The 16,207-nt window shown below is 38.7% G+C and overlaps 1 protein-coding gene across 3 annotated transcripts in view; it reads left to right on the forward strand.

Moving 5' to 3' along the window:
* Nucleotides 1–3,863: 3,863 nt before the first annotated feature.
* Nucleotides 3,864–16,207, forward strand: part of LOC109622889 (ras-GEF domain-containing family member 1B) — a 190,224-nt gene continuing 177,880 nt past the window's right edge. Inside the window, exon 1 of one of the 3 annotated variants that reach the window (XM_029858616.2) lies at nucleotides 3,864–4,611. The gene's annotated coding sequence lies outside the window, so the exon portion shown is untranslated. Of the gene's footprint in view, nucleotides 4,740–4,801; nucleotides 4,914–16,207 lie in introns of those variants that run through there. The other 2 variants (XM_029858621.2, XM_062851442.1) reach the window with 2 other exon arrangements.

The following is a 16,207-nucleotide window of genomic DNA, read 5'->3' on the forward strand; positions in this document are numbered from 1 at the left end:
CACGTACCGAGTTTCCAATCGCAAGTCCTTTTTGTTCGCTGGGATCATTGCCGTTGGTCTCGGTTCGTATTATTCTGTGGCTGATTTTCCGTTACAATGTTTTTTTTTACGGCTGGCTCGTAAGGGCGGACAACAACCCCCTACTTTCCGGAGGATCACAGTGCACAGTTGAGTTTAGATCTTCCCTAAGGTTGCTCATAGTTTCCAGTCGATACCACGCGGAGATAGGGACATGAGCTGCTGGGAGGAGGCTGGTGGATCACAATGGTACCTGAATTTCGCAACATACCAAGCCTTTACCGTGCCCTGAGGAATTCCAAATATTTATATAAAATTCTCTAATCGAATCAGCTTCGATGAGGTTTTAATTATTCTCAATTTGAAGCTTTGAGTAGTTTCATATAGAAACAAATAGTTTTGATAGATATGCCGCCTTTGCCATGACGTTGGTACCCCAAGGAAACCTGGAATAATTCCGGATCCTTCGGGATTTTTTGACCCATTTATGAAAACTAGAATAAAAACCCGAATCTTGCCTCGTAATTTTTGCTCCAAATTTTTCCTTATATGTATGTGACCTTTCAAATGCCACCTAAACAACTTTTTGTACTTACTTACTTCATTAGATACAAGCAATTTAGATATCGTTATTTTATAGTCAAAATTTCCCTTATCATTTGAATGACAAGACTTAGCATGCAATGTTCAGAACAAAAAAAAAATACAGAAAAGTTATCATAAAAAAGGTTTTTTTTTCTAGTGATACCTGACGTTAAAACTTTAAATTAATTTTCTATGTACTTTTAAATCAACTATTAGTTGAAATATATCTTCGACAAAATTGTTAAAAATAACATTGTCTTTAGCTATAAGTTAAAACACACATTAATAAAAACAAAAAAAAATTGTAAAGAACTTTTCTGAAGACACTAAAATTTTCGATTACAAACATAGAAAATTGTTCTTCTACTAAAACGTAAATTGGGGCGATTGTAGATTAGGGGGATTAGGGGCATAATGGACACCCGGGGCGAAATGGACACCCCTGTTTTTGCCGAAACCGTTGACTTTTATGTAAAACTTTTAATGCATAATTGTAAAGGAACAAGTCTCTGTTCTATTTTTCAATTGTACAATTTATAATCCTTCCAAATAACCAAAACATCATTGAAATTGAAGTATGTTTTTCATATGGTGGATTTCTTATAATTTCGAAGCAGCAGCAAATAAGGTATTACGAGCGTTTGAGTATGTCCACGATAAAAACAAGTGTATTGTTAGCTTATCTACATGTATACGCAAATTTAGCAATGGATGAAGCATTATATTTTTGATCAGAACTTCCTCAAAATAGCAATTTCATCGTTTTAATCGTTTCGGGGAGAAATGAACACTGGCAATTATGAATGGATGTACGCGCGTTGCATACTGTTAGGCGTTTTAGAGAGTTTGAAAAAAATCAATCCAATATTTTAAGCCTAAAACTTATTTAATTAACTTTGATGTTATGTAAATTCGTCTAAGATGGAGTATTATATATGTGGTATCACAGAGAACAGACATCCAGGCTAGATCAAATTTCATTCGGAAAGTTGTGTAAGGATTTGAATCTTTACTTGAGTAAGGTTGCAAACCAATACACGATGACAACACTAACGCCACCAAACACCATATTGCCACAGTCAGTGGTGAATTGAAACATTTCAAGTGGTGAATTAAATTAGTATGGGAAATTAACCGATTGCAGCGCCACGCTATTGCCACTTGTGTTGTCGATTTCAAATGGCCGTTAAATTCCTTACACAGTTACGGAACTGGACTTGGATGTCTGTTCTCTGTGGTGGTATTGATCTCCGTAGGCAAATTACTTAACTGGTCGATGTAACCAAAGAATTAGCATAAAATATGCGGGGGTGTCCATTATGCCCCGATGAGTGTCCATTTCGCCCCGTACCTTTCTTGTCAGCCCTAAAAAACACACGGTTTACAAATCATTATTTCCTTACAATGATGACATTCTACCTGCTGTAAATGATTGAAATACGTAGGATACAAGTTAAAGTTGTAAGCCAACTGATAATATGTTAAGTTTTTGTCTGTTATACAGGCCTAACATACTCATTTGCTTAGGGTGTCCATTATGCCCCTAATCCCCCTACCAAGATTTTGTAGAGATTATAGGATAGATGTAATGAAACTTTCTAGGTAGGCAAAAATGCAAAATACCTCTACTACCCTAGTGAATAACCCATAAAAAAGTGGCTAATATTTTTGTTCAGGAATTTGCCAACCAGCTTGTTGCTGCGCTACCATTCTCAACACCAATGATGTTTACATCGTCCCGACTGGTTGTTAGACGCTAGGTAGGGGAGACTGGGGAGACTTGATCCCTTTTTCTTAATTTGCCTGTAACATTAAGATAAACACAAAACTAGATCCGTTTTTCGTACAGAATGGCAGGTAAACTTCTATTGCAAGTTTATACACAACAGAAGGACTTTAAATTATTGTTAAAGTTTTCAAAACTGTGTTTTTATGGAGGCATGTCTTATGATGTATTTTTCAAAAATGGGTCACAATTGATCCCCTTTTGAGCACATGTTTAATTTAAAGGGAAAATAACTCCACAAGCTTCCTGTTCATTTTCATTTCAAGTTTTCTTACATTTTTTATGATTATGGTGTATTTGAAAATATAAGATTTCCTTAAATTGTTAAGGATATGCCGTAATTTAAAAATGGGGAGACTTGATCCCCCTTTTAATGGTGTGTAAAAAAATAATAATTATCTGACACGTTTTATCATTGAATATACTAGAATTCCGAGTAAATAGAGGTTTCCAAATAGAATTTTATTTTTCACATGTATAATGTGTGTGTAATCCTCGAGGGATCAAGTCTCCCCATGTCACTGTTGTATACACTAAGCTACATCAATTGAAATATTTATATAACAACCTTATTTGGATAAATACGTTTGATAGTATTTTATTTATACTATGTGCTGTGAAATTTTGACACGATTTGGTTCAATTTTCACAAAGTTATTGAAAATTTTCTGAATCGCCTTAAAGATTTCTGAAGGACTGAAAACAAAAAATCAGCCATTAAAAAATAATGCAATACACAATTAAAATCAATTGTAGCCAAAACATTGTCATCTGTCCAGATGCTCTTTTGGAAAAAAATATGCTAGAAGAAAACTGTTTTTGATTCCGAGAAAATATGGGGGGAACAAGTTTCCCCAGGGATGAAGTCTCCTCAGTCTCCCCTACACTTCAACAATGAAACGGCACCCCGCAACGAGCGATATTGTCTCATCGGCAACAAAAGGCTTCAAACAACCGAGATGGGATTTACCACCATACAACAACTGTTGAAAGGGCCCATATAGCCGAGGCGGTAAACGCACGGGTATTCAGCATGACCATGCTGAGGGTGACGGGTTCGATTCCCGGTCGGTCCAGGATCTTTTCGTAAAGAAAATTTCCTTGACTTCCTTGGGCATAGAGTATCTTCGTGCCTGCCACACGATATTCACATGCAAAATGGTCATTGGCAGAGGAAGCTCTCAGTTAAAAACTGTGGAAGTGCTCATTGAACACTAAGCTGAGAAGCAGGCTTTGTCCCAGTGAGGACGTTACGCCAAGAAAAGGAGAAAAGGAAGGAGACAACTGTTGAATTATCTTGCCATTCAGAACATGTAAATTATTGCACCAAGTTGTTCGCCTTTAAGCAGATGAGATCCGTATGCAACTTGCATACAAGTTGAGTACCTGCCGAATGAACCAAATGAACGAAATGAATTCTCGACCATCAAATCGTCCGTAGCCATGCAACGTGATGCTGAGCCGAGCTGGTCCAGTTTGTCGCGAACTGCCTTTCGGAGCGGACGGGAAAAACAATTTCGGTTACCCGGTACCCAGTAGAAAAAAGGTTTTCTTTATCTGTGACTGTGGTTCTTGTATATTTTGGAATAGAGCAAAAACTACGCACATCGGAATAGACCACTCTTAGTTCCTGTGACTCATTCGAGGATTATCGAAGGATTAGACTCAGAGGATTAGCAGCTGAATCTCATTAATTTTTGGATTACATGGCAAGAGCCGAGGGGTGCTAAGAGTGATTGATCAGCATGTTGGTAGTGCCGGCGAAATGGATGATTAGATAGAGTGCATGTGGTTGGCTAACTGTGAAATAATTGTTAATGGCTACCATGCGTCTCCTCCATGCCTGATGTGGTCGCAGTGTTTTCCCTAATGGGGTTTTATGGAAAGTGGTCGGCTTCGAGCTGGCAAAGTGCGGCAAGTTAGTGGAGTGAAAAATCGTTTAGCACTGCGAGTGCAAAAGCCGCATACATTTGTGTGTTTCGTTCTGCGAAGGCTAATACTATGGAATAAACAAGTGAAACGAATACATAAGTAATTAGGCACCTGTTGTTGGGCCCTCAACGGTTGCTGGCATAGATGAAACAAACAGTGCAAGTGAAAAGAGATTCGAGTGTAGTGTGGTGGAGAAAATCCTGGCTCGTAGTTCGAAAGCAAACAAGAACAACCTGCTCCGGTGTGATGACTAGAACCAACGTTAGATCTCATTAAGGATATAATTTGTGGTAATGTGAAAATTTAATATACGTCCTATTATCACACTTCACTGTTCTCGCTTTGTCGTGGTTGTATAGCTAGGGCAAGTAAATCATCAGCAAGCTACACTTGTTTAAAGGGAACATTAGTGCACCTGGTAAGTGCACTTTTTACGGATTTTTACAAATGCAATTTTCAGTGAAGAGCTACACATGAGGAATTGTCTGGATCGTCTAGACCAATGCATTTTTGCGTTCAACAACTAGGAAAAATCAGAAAGTTCATGAATTATGATGCCTCTTATGGTTTCTGTTTTTGTGGCTCTGTACAGGTATGTTTTTTCCATCAACATTGTCCGTGGTTTTCAGTTGACAATAACGGAATTATTTTCTTTAAAAAAATATTTTGCGACATTACAATATGTACTGAAGGTTTTTCTCGAAAATATATTCCTAAAATACAATAATCAAACGAATAAAAAAATTTATTTGTTCTTCGACATCTTTTAGTACAACTTGATTAAACAGTTCACTTTTTACGTTTTTTTCCTTAAAAGTTCCTTCTGGGATTCTTCTAGGAAATTACGTACCTCTCCATTCAATTATCTTTTGGGATTCGATGGGATTTTATCAAAGAATGATTTTTCTGACCCCTGGGATTTCTTCTGGAGTTCCTTCTCTGATTAGCCCAAATGTATATTTTTCACTTCCTTCTGTAGCTTCTCCGGGGATTCCTTCAGGAATTTCACCAAGAAGCGGAATTCATTTAGCAAATCATTTTCCAATTGTTCAGATTTTTCTGCGGGAATTATTCCAAGAATATTTTCTGAGTTTTCTTCTGATTTTCTCCCACAAGTTCCTTCTAGAGTTTCCCACAGTCAAATTCTGGGATTCCTTCAAAAGTTGTTTCAGGATTCTAGGATCAGGTGTTTTTTAGGATTCTTCAAAGAGTTTCTTCTGATATTTTCTAGGACTCATCCAGAAGTTTCTTCAGGAGTGCATTGTAGGATTCATGCAGGAGTCCTTTTTTTATATATTTGCAGTATGAGATTCTTCTGGAACTTCGACTTCGAATTCTTCCCAGAGATTTCGTTTGATTTTATTTTTATTCGTTTTAGGAATTTCTCCAGGATTCCTAACTGTGTTTCCTTCAAGATTTCCTACTAGGAATCCTCCGGAAGTTGCTTCTGGGAGTCTTCCAGGAGTTGCTTTTGGAAATTTTCCATGAGTTCCTTCTGCAAATCATTTAGCGGATTATCCAAAAGTTAGTTCATTTTGGTGTTTCTTATAACAATCTTCCAGGAGTTAATTCTGGGAGTTCCCTCAGAGTTCTTTCTGAAAATCTTCCAGGAGTTCTGTGTTTGAATAATTCTTAGGTGTTTTTTTGCAAGAAAATTTCCAGATGTTCTTTGCAAAAAACATTCAGGATTGATAGGATTCTTTTAGGAGCTTGTACTGGCAATCCTTAGTATCTTCTGGGAATCCTTAAGGAGTTCCTAGACAAATTCCTATATTGAGTTCCTGGATTTTAGACTGAACCGGAACAGGAGAACTATTTTTTAACGAATTTCCTTCATTTCTTCAAGGAATTTCTGAAGAAATTCGTGGAGAAATTCTTAAAAGAAATCAATTAAGGAATCTGGAGGAATTCATAGAAGGTGTTCTAGATGGAATCTCTAGCATGTGTTATCAAAAGAATCCAGGATGGCATTTTTGGAGATATCGAAAGACGCAATTCCTAGATGGAATTCCCGAATGAAAATCTCCAAAAAGATTTTCCTGGAGTAAATAATCGCCACGAATGTGTCCTATCACAATAAGCTAATGAATTGATAAAAAATTGCCCGATTATCCGAGCCATTTGATGTATAATTTGATGAACGAATATTATCCAAATTTATCTCAAATCATCCCTAAGGTTTTTCATGATCCAAAAAGACAATTCGTTAAACCAGTTGATCACTTTGACTAGCTAACTGTTTGAGGAGAATCTAGGGTGATGAAGGGTATTATCGGCAGGATTGTTTTCTTCGTCATAGGGGGTTTTTGTGGGCCAAATTGCCAGAAATCTTGGCATATAACTCAGCTTGGTTGGAAAGGATTTGAGGCCAACTCTGAAATCAACAAGTTTCAAAAAGGAAATCATAAAAGTGATTTGAATGCACATGTAAAAGATTTTGATTCTTACAGTGAGTAATAGAATCCAATATTCTGTTCGTAGGATTAACGATTAAACGACTCCAAAGTGCTTATGATTTGATGATTATTTGCAAAACAATTTACCAAAAATTTACAATTCAGCTCCTGGAAACGAATTTTAAGTGGAACAATAGCAGCAACAACTTCTATTGATTGAGTATGAGTAGAATTCATTAGTTTTAAACAAATTCTCAAACAACGGTATTGTATTTTTACAAATTTTGAAAAATGAATTTGTGCAGCACTACCAAAAGTAAAGCAACCGTATTCTATTACTGAACGAATAGTGGTTTTATATAGCGTTATCAAATCAGAAGGATTTGCACCCCACCAAGTGCCTGCATGTAATTGTACGAAGAAAATTAATTCTTCTTGAACAAACTTTTTGAATGTATATAATGTGAGTGTTCCAATTTAATTTAGAGTCAAACCAAATACTAAGATGCTTATACTCATCAATTTGTTCTATTTGAAGTCCATTGAGAAATAAATTAATGCTTATGGGCGAAAGTTTTTTCGAAAATAAAATAATTTTGGTTTTTTGATCTAAAAATGAGAATCCATTTTCATGAGCTAACATTTCAAAATTATCCAAAGCACATTGCATAAAATGTTCAAAAACATCTCTATTTTTTCCACGTATGGATAGAACATTATCATCGGCGAATTGAAGCAAATAACAACCATTAGGAAAAATGGATGCCATGTCACTAGTGAATAAATAAATCCCTGTGGAAGGCCAAAGAAACAATATCTTATTGTTTTGGAAGAATTATTATGAAAAAATGCATAATTTTAAATAAAAATAAATTATATAAAAAAAATGAAATTATACATAGAATTTTCAAATTGACCATTTATTCTGAACAACATATCAATCAGAAAAGAATCATAAGCTCCAGAGACATCTAGAAAAGTAGAAACTACATCTTGTTTTTGATTAAATGCAAGTTGAACTTCTAAGGCTAAAACTGAGTAATTAAGTCAAATACGTAACGAAGCCACATCTGAATATTTGCAGAGCACTTCCACTAAATTCCACTGAAAAGCTTATTGGTTATGGTTAGTCAGCAACACCACCGATAAATCAACAAACTTTTCAGAGAAAATCAATGTTGGGTTATTCATAATTGGGCACCTGAAAAATCAAACATGTAGGTATATGTACTTCAAATGCAAGCAGCGCTGTTAAAATGTTTGCAGGTTCAAAACACTAAGAATTGTACCAGATTTCTACCCTAACAATAAAATCTAAACGTTATTACGATATCAAAACTAGGCAAAGCAATACATTTCTTCTGATTATAATATATGTATTGAAATGCTTCGTATGCTCAAAGGTGACAGCGAACCCTTTAATGCACTGTATGCACGTAAATGTATTATTTATTACAGCGCATTATATTCATCTTTCCCAGCCGCAAAATCTACCAATGAGAAGTGCAAATTTGAACAAACACCCAACATAAATAAACCGGCAACAGCCGTAATTGGCAGGGCCCATATTTGCTTATATGGAGGTTAAATTTCGCAACCGCATAAATTATGCATCTTTCCAGGTGGAGCTCCCTGCAGCGCAATCCAGAATTCGCATTTCCATCACCCCCTCGATAGCACCGCTTTTTGTGCGATACGATACTTTGGTGATTGAATGGCGGTTCATTTGGATTCATGATTCGGCAGAATCCTTCAGGGATTATTCAAACGAACGAACGAAAGGCTGAAGCCAATTCCGGTTAGTGGTCATGAAAGAGGGCGGAAAAGTTCGTTTGATGTTGTCTGGGGTTGCGATACAGCGGCTTTGTTAAAATGCCAACTGAAAGTGTCGGGATTAGCGCAAAGTGTTGAGGTAGCTGAGCGAATGCAGAATTTACGCATTTTTTTATTCCTTGATTTGCTGATTATCGAAGTGCACTGAACCATGTGTTAGGTATATCGATGGCTATTGATGTTATCGTTACCTACATTTCATTGTGAATAAATTTTAATTATGAAATCATTATTGCCAGCCTATTCGAAGTCAGTAGAGCATGTGATATGAAGGAAGTGTTTGTTGTTCATGTGCTGTACGCTTCATATGTTTAATTTCATAATGATGAACTCTCTTTGTGTGCCATATTGAAACCTATCCAACCACCTTTAATGTTGATGGTATGTCATGTCTATTATCAATGATGACGTAGCAAGGTGGTTCCAGAGCACAGTGGTGCAATGGGAAACAAAAGCCTATTGCATATGGAATCAATCTTAAAGTCCTCTGCAAAGTGATATTCAACCGGATACAGGAGAATATTGACGCAACTCTCTGGTGGCAGAAAGTATGCTTCCGTGCCGGACGACCCTGTGTGGACCCCATATTGTCGCGCTCCGTATCAATGAAATCAATGAATTTCAAGAACCTCTCTACATGGTGTTCAATTACGAAAAGCTTTCGACCGTTTCAATCATGAGGGTGTCCCTGAGAGAATCATCGGCCTCATTGAAGCACAGTACATGGCATTTTCGTGCAGAGTACTGCACAACTGTGTCTTGTCCGACCCCATCCGGGTCTTTGCTGGAGTGAGGCAAGGATGTATCCTATCACTGCTACTTTTCCATCGACGAGATCCTGGTAGGTGCGATTGACCGTGAACCATATCGTGAGTTGCTGTGGTAACCCATTACCATGAAGCACCTGAATGACTTCGAACTGGCTGATTTCGTTGCTCTCATATGGTATGGCTCATAAAAAATGCGAAAGTTTTCGAAGACATTGTTCGCCTGCTTCCAATCGATAAACCATGCATTTATCTGTTGGATTATTCAGTCGAAACACTAATTTAACAATGACATAGGAGCATTTAGTGGTTTTAATCATAAAACCTTCGAAAAAAATAATGTTGAACATAAGGAACTCAAAAACGTCCACGTGTTAGAAGTCATTTTTAAATTAACTGTTTTTGGCTACGCAGTCATAAAATGAACAAACGACGTTATTTATTTGCCCAACGTTTCGACACGTTGGGCAAATAAATAACGTCGTTTGTTCATTTTATGACTGCGTAGCCAAAAACAGTTAATTGTACCATACAGTCGATTCAATCCCAGGTCATTTTTAAAGTAAAATTGGTCTCAGGCACATTCAATTGAATTTTATTTTAAGAACAGTACTTTCATGACTAGACATGGTATATAGGCGTCAGTTGATGATTAGGACAAGTAAGAAAATTTACTGTCTTTTAAATTATGGGACATTTACTGAAAACACAGCGTAACAAAAATTAACTTTTGGTCTGTCTCAAGAGCAAACTTATGTGTCTCTAATAGACTTTGGGCCGCTGATTCCGAATCTAAACTCAGATTTGCTCCAACACGTCACAATTTTGAACTATACCCCAATTTATAGGGCAAAACATGCGATTTTGGGCTTTTATGACTGCCAGCCATTAAGCATGGAAATATTTTTTTTAAGCAATCAAAAGGTAAATCAGTCAATTAATCCTAAAATTAACGACTCATGCAAAATGTTTTGTTTTGCAAAATCAAATTTGATAGATTTAAGAATTTAATATCAGTAAGTAAACTTGCATGCAACTTTTGGAGGTTGGCTTGTATGGGAAATAACGTACCTAACATAAGTCGCTTAAAACTATCAAATTCGATTTGGTAAAATGAAATATTCTGCATGAGTCGTTAATTAACATGTGAATTGACCAATTTACCTTTTGATTGCTAGAAAAAAAAAAACATTTCCATGCTTAATGGTTGGCAGTCAAAAAAGCCCAAAATCACATATTTTGAGTTCAGATTCGGAATCAGCGGCAAAAAAATCTGTCAGAGACACATAAGTTTGCTCTAGAGACAAAAAAAAATGTTGCGCTGTGAAATTGTATTGTACGACAAATAAAAATTTTCAGAAAATAATATAAACATAAATTCCTGGAAAAAGTCCTACCACCAAGAATTTCTGGAGAAATCCCAGCAGCAGGAGTTCTTGAAGGAATTGATAGAGAATCTTCAGGAGGCATCACAGGAACAGTGCTTTAATAATTGTTGAAGAAATGTCGAAAGGAATTCTCTTGGAAGAAATCCTGAAGGCATTCGTGAAATATTTGCAGCAAGAAATTCAGGAGGGAAACTTACTTACTTTCAGTCCTGGGCACCCACGGTGGTGCAGAGGACCGAATTGAAAGATTTCCATCCTGGGCGCTTGCTAGCCATCGCCTTGACCTGTGGCCAGGTCAAATTTCTGTCGACTTGCTTGATTTCGTTGTGGAGGCTGCGCCGCCATGAGCCTCTGGGTCTGCTTCTGCTGCGATGTCCTGCTTAATTCCAGTCTAATGCTTGTTCGCAGATTTAGTTTCCGCCCCTGCGTAGAGTGTGGCCGACCCACCTTCACTTTCGCTCCCGAATTTCTGTCCCTATCGGCTTTTGATGACATCGACGATGGAGCTCAACGTTGGAGATCCACCATGCACGAATTATATACCGCAGGCATCTATTGATGAAGACCTGTAGCTGTTGAGTGTTCTCCGCTGATACACATCAGGTTTCACTGGCGTATAGCAGCACAGATTTCACGTTCGAGTTGAAAATTCGGATTTTGGTGCGTCGACTGATCTGGTTGTTTTTCCATACATTTCTTAAACTCGCAAAAGCAGCCCTCGCCTTCTTGATCCGCGCACCCATGTCGACCATGGTGCTAGACCTGTGCGCCGCCGCGCCACGCCGCCGCCGCCGACACTTTTTGTTCCACGCCGACGCCGACCGAGGTATCGGCGGCGCGCCATACGCCGCTGTTTGTCACGCCGCCGATTTTCATTTTTCGCGCCGGTGATCAGTGCACGAACAAAATTAAGTTTATATAAAGCTGAGACAAAAAAAAAATCTCACGATCACTATCATAAGAGTTTGATTACGATAATTGATTTCTCAACTCTTAGAATACACATTCACATCTCTCCAGAAGTTTCTTCAGAAAATCTCCCAGAAGGATTCAGTGATGCCTTCTGGAGATCCACCTGGGATTCCTCCAGAAAAATCATCAGGGATGCCTTCAGGATGATTTTTTTTTATTTTCGGAAGATCTCTCAGGAAGATCTTGACAGGAGTATCTTCAAAAAATATTTCATGAGAACTCAGGAATGCCTATCAGAGATTCATGCAGAAGATCCTTCAGGAATTCTTATAGGAGGTCATACAGAGATTAGTTTGAGAGTTCCTTCAGGATTCCTACAGGCATTTCTCTAGGATCTAGTCCTCAGAGTTTCCTCAGAGATTCCTCCAGGAGATCCATCAGAAATTCCTGGAATTTGTTCAAGAATTCCTCCTGAAAATCTTTCGGGGATTCCTCTTGGAATTACTTCGGGATGCCTCAAGAAAAGATTTGCAGGAGTTCTTCAAGGATTGCTCCAGAATTTCCTTCAGTGTTCTCTCCAGGAGTTTGCTCAGGGGTTTCCCTAATAGCTCCATGAGGATTCAGGGATGCCTCCATGCGTTCATTAGGATTTCCTTCAGAAGTTCCCTAAGCTAATTCAATGGGAGTTCGTTCATGTATCCTTCCAGAAGTACCTTTGAATATTCTTTCAGGAGAATTCGTAAGTTCCACCTGAAGATCCATCAAGAATCCCGTGAGAAGTTTCTTCAGGAATTCCCGCAGGAGGTCTTTAGAAATTAGATTAGGAGTTCCTTCAGGGATTCTTTCTTAAGTATCATTAGAAATTCCTACAGCAGTTCTTTCCAGGAGTTCCATCAGTGATTCTTCCAGGAGTATCAGGGATTATTGCAGATGTTTCTTCAAAAATTCCTGCTGAATTTCTTCAGGGATTCCTATAGAAGTTCCTTCAGAAATCATTACAGAAGCACCTTCATAGAATCTTATACGAAGATCCAAGGATACCACCAGGAGAACTCCAGAAGTTTATTCAGTAATTCCTATATAAGACTTCCTTCCAAGATTTCTTCAGGTTATCCTTAGGGGATTGTTCGAGAAGTTCTTCCAGGGATCGCTCCTGGCATTCTTTCAAATTGAAGATTGAGATTGAGATTTTTTCAGGAAGACTCACGGATGCTTTCAGAAATTACATCAGAGATTTCTCCAGAAGCTCATTCAGGAATTCCCACAGGAGTTCCTTCAGGGAATCTTGTAAGAGTTCCTTCAATAATTCCCTTAGGATTATAATCAGGCATATCTCCAGGATATTCTGGGTGATCTTTCATGGAGTTTCTACAAAAATTCTTCAAGGATTTCCTTCTGGAATTCTTTAGAGAGTACCACCTGCAAATCCTTCCCTCTACCCGGAAAGATCCACTGAAAATCCTTCAAGGGTTTCGCCTGGAAATCCTGTGGATATTCCTACCGGAGTTCCTTCGAGCATTCCCTTGGAATCCCTGCAGGAGTTTCTCCTGTAATCTCTTCGGGCATTCCTCCTAGACTTCCATCAGGAGTTCCTCTGGACTACCTTCGATGATTCCTCCTGGCTTTTCCTGGAGTCCTTTCGGAGATTACTCTTGGAATTCCACAGGAGATTCTTCCTGGATTTTCTTTCGGGGTTTCTTCCTTGACTTCCTTCAAGAAATCCTCCTGAAATTCTTTCGGGGATTGCTTCTAAAATTCCGTCTTTGGTGATTCCTCTTAGAATTCTTTCGGAGAATTCACCACGATTCCTCATGGAATTTCTCCAGAAATTTCTTCTGCACTTCATTTAGGGATTCCTCTTGGGATTTCTTCGGGGATTCCTTCTAGCATTCATTTTGGAAAGTCTCATGGAATTGGGGATTCTATTGGGGATTCTTTTTGCAATTTCTTCGGATATTCCTCCTAGACATCCTTCATGGATTCCTCCTGAAATTCTTTCGGAACTTTCTCCTGATATTTTAACGTGGATTTCACCTGAATTTTATTAGTGGGTTTCCTCCTGCAATTACTTTGATGATTGCTCTTAGAATTTCTTCGGAGATTCTTCCTGGATTTGTTTCCGTCCTTCTGGAATTCCTTTGGGATTTCCTTCTGAAATTCCTTCAGTGATTTCTTCTAGAATTCCTTCAGGGATTCCTCCTGGAATTCCTTGGGAGATTATTCCTGGGCTTCCTATGGGAAATCCTCTTGAAAATCCTTCGAGTATTCCGTTTTGAAATCCTTCGGAGATTCCTCCCAATTTTCCTTTATGGGTTCCCCCCGGGATTTGTCCTTTCATTTCTTCGGGGAATTCTTCCAGGAATCCTGTGGGATATTCCTGCTGGACCTCCTTCACGGATTTCTTCTGAACTCCTCCTGGAATTGCTTTATGGATTATTCCTGGAGTTAATTCGAAGATTCCTCCTCAAATTCCTTCGGGGATTTCTCCTGAAATTTCTTTGGGGATTCCTCCTGAAATTTCTACGGGAATTCCTCTTCGATTTTTTCGGAGATTTCTCCAGGAATTCTTTCGGGGTATCCTCTTGGAATTGCTGCCAGAACTCCTCCTAGAATTATTTCAGGGGTTTCTCATGGAATTCCTACGAGGATTATGTTTTGATGGTTCCTTCTAGAAATATTTTGAGGATTTCTTCTCAAATTCCTTAAAAAAAATCTGGAATTTTTTCGGGGATTCCTCCTGAACTTCCTTCATCAAATCCTCCTGCGATTTTTTCGAGGATTCCTCTTGATATTCCATCGTGGATTGCTCCTTTAATTTCTTCGAGGATTCTTCCTAGATTTCCTTTGTTGATGCCTCTTAGATTTCCTTCGGTGATTTTTCCTTTCATTCTTTAAAATTCTCCATGGAATCACTCCTCCTGGAATTCCTTCGGGATTCCCTTCTTGAATTTCTTCGGTGATTTCTAGATTTTTTTTGTGAATTTCTCCTGGTATTCGAAAATTCTTTCTAGAGTTCCTTCGAGGATTCCTTCTTAAATTTCTTTGGCGAATCCTCTTCCACTTCCTACGGGGATTCGTCTTATTATTCCTTCGGGGTTTTCTTTTTTCAGGAATCCGCTTAGAATTTTTTCGGAGATTCCTCCCGGAATTCCTTCGGAGGTGACCTCTGGGATTCCTGCAAGGATTTCTTTTGTGATTTCTTCGGGGATTCTTTCTAGACTTCTTTTGTGGATTCCTCCTAAAATTCATTCGAGGATGCCTCCTGATCGGGGATTTTTTTTTTATTCTTAATCATAATCACTTAACCTATTTTACAGCTCTTTTGTCCACTAGGGTACTACGTGAGCGATTCCAATTGGACGCTGCACTTCCACTTTGTACAGCGCCTAAATGTATTCTATTCTATTCTACTGTATTGAACTGGGTGCCTTTGTGCTTCTTTCATTCTTCTACCCTGTCCATGGTAGAATGATGAGCACGATGATACTGTTCCTTGTGTAGCTGCTGTTCCTTTTCCAGTCCGATTGGGGGTCCATTATGAGTTGTAGTTCGCCGATATCCAAATTCCGGGTCCGTTAGAGCTATATGCTCCGAAGAGGGTCAGGGTGCCAGCTGCTCTCGGGGGGGGGGGGGGATAAGAGCAGCTGACGAAAAATTGCAAGTGCCGGGGCTGGGTTCGAACCCATGACCATCCGCTTATGAAGCGAACGTGTGGACCACTGCGCCACGGGCCCCGACATGATCGGGGATTACTCCTGGAATTTCTTTAGTGACTTCTCTTCAATTTCTTCGGAGATTCCTTCTGGAATTCCTTCGGGAGTCCTTCTAGAAATTCTCCTGGAATTCTGTCGGGGATTTCTCTCGGAATTCCTTCGGGGATTCCTCCTAGTGTAATTTCGGGGATACCTTTTAGAATTTCTTCAGGGGCTTCTTTTGAGCGGGTTTTCCTTCGAGGATTCTTCCTTCCGAGATTTCTCCTGGTATTTTGTCGGGGATTCCTTCTGGATTTCCTTCGGGATTCCATCTTCAAATTCCTAAGGTGATTCCTATTCGAATTTCTTCGCAGATTTCTTCTAGAATTCCTTCGGGGATCCCTCACGGAATTCTTCCGGAGATTCCGCTTAAAATTCCTCCGGGGATTCGTCTTAGAATTCCTTCAGGGAAGGGATTCGTCTTAGAATTCCTCCGAGGAATTTCTAGAATTCCTTCGGATTTTTCTGCTGGAATACCTTATGGGATTCCTCCTGAAATTTCTTCGAGGATCCCTCATGGAATTCTTTCGGAAACTCCTAGTATTCTCTCAGGGTTTCTGCTGGAATTCCTTCATAGATTCCTTCTCAATATTTCTCGTTGAGATTCGTGAACCGCCAGAGATTCCTGCAGAAGTTTCATACAGCAGTTCTAGAGATTAGTCCAGAATTGTCTTCATGATTTTCTTCATGAATTTCTTTCAAGCTCCTAGGATTCCTTCTGAGATTCCTCTCTGAAATCATTCGAGGATTCCTTAGTGTAAATAGTGTGACTTTACTATCCAGTTTGATAGTTTCTGAAGATTCTGAGAAAACAAAACAAAAAACTGTAGCAAAATTA

The sequence above is a fragment of the Aedes albopictus genome, chromosome 2, assembly GCF_035046485.1.
Source record: "Aedes albopictus strain Foshan chromosome 2, AalbF5, whole genome shotgun sequence".
Lineage (NCBI taxonomy): Eukaryota > Metazoa > Arthropoda > Insecta > Diptera > Culicidae > Aedes > Aedes albopictus.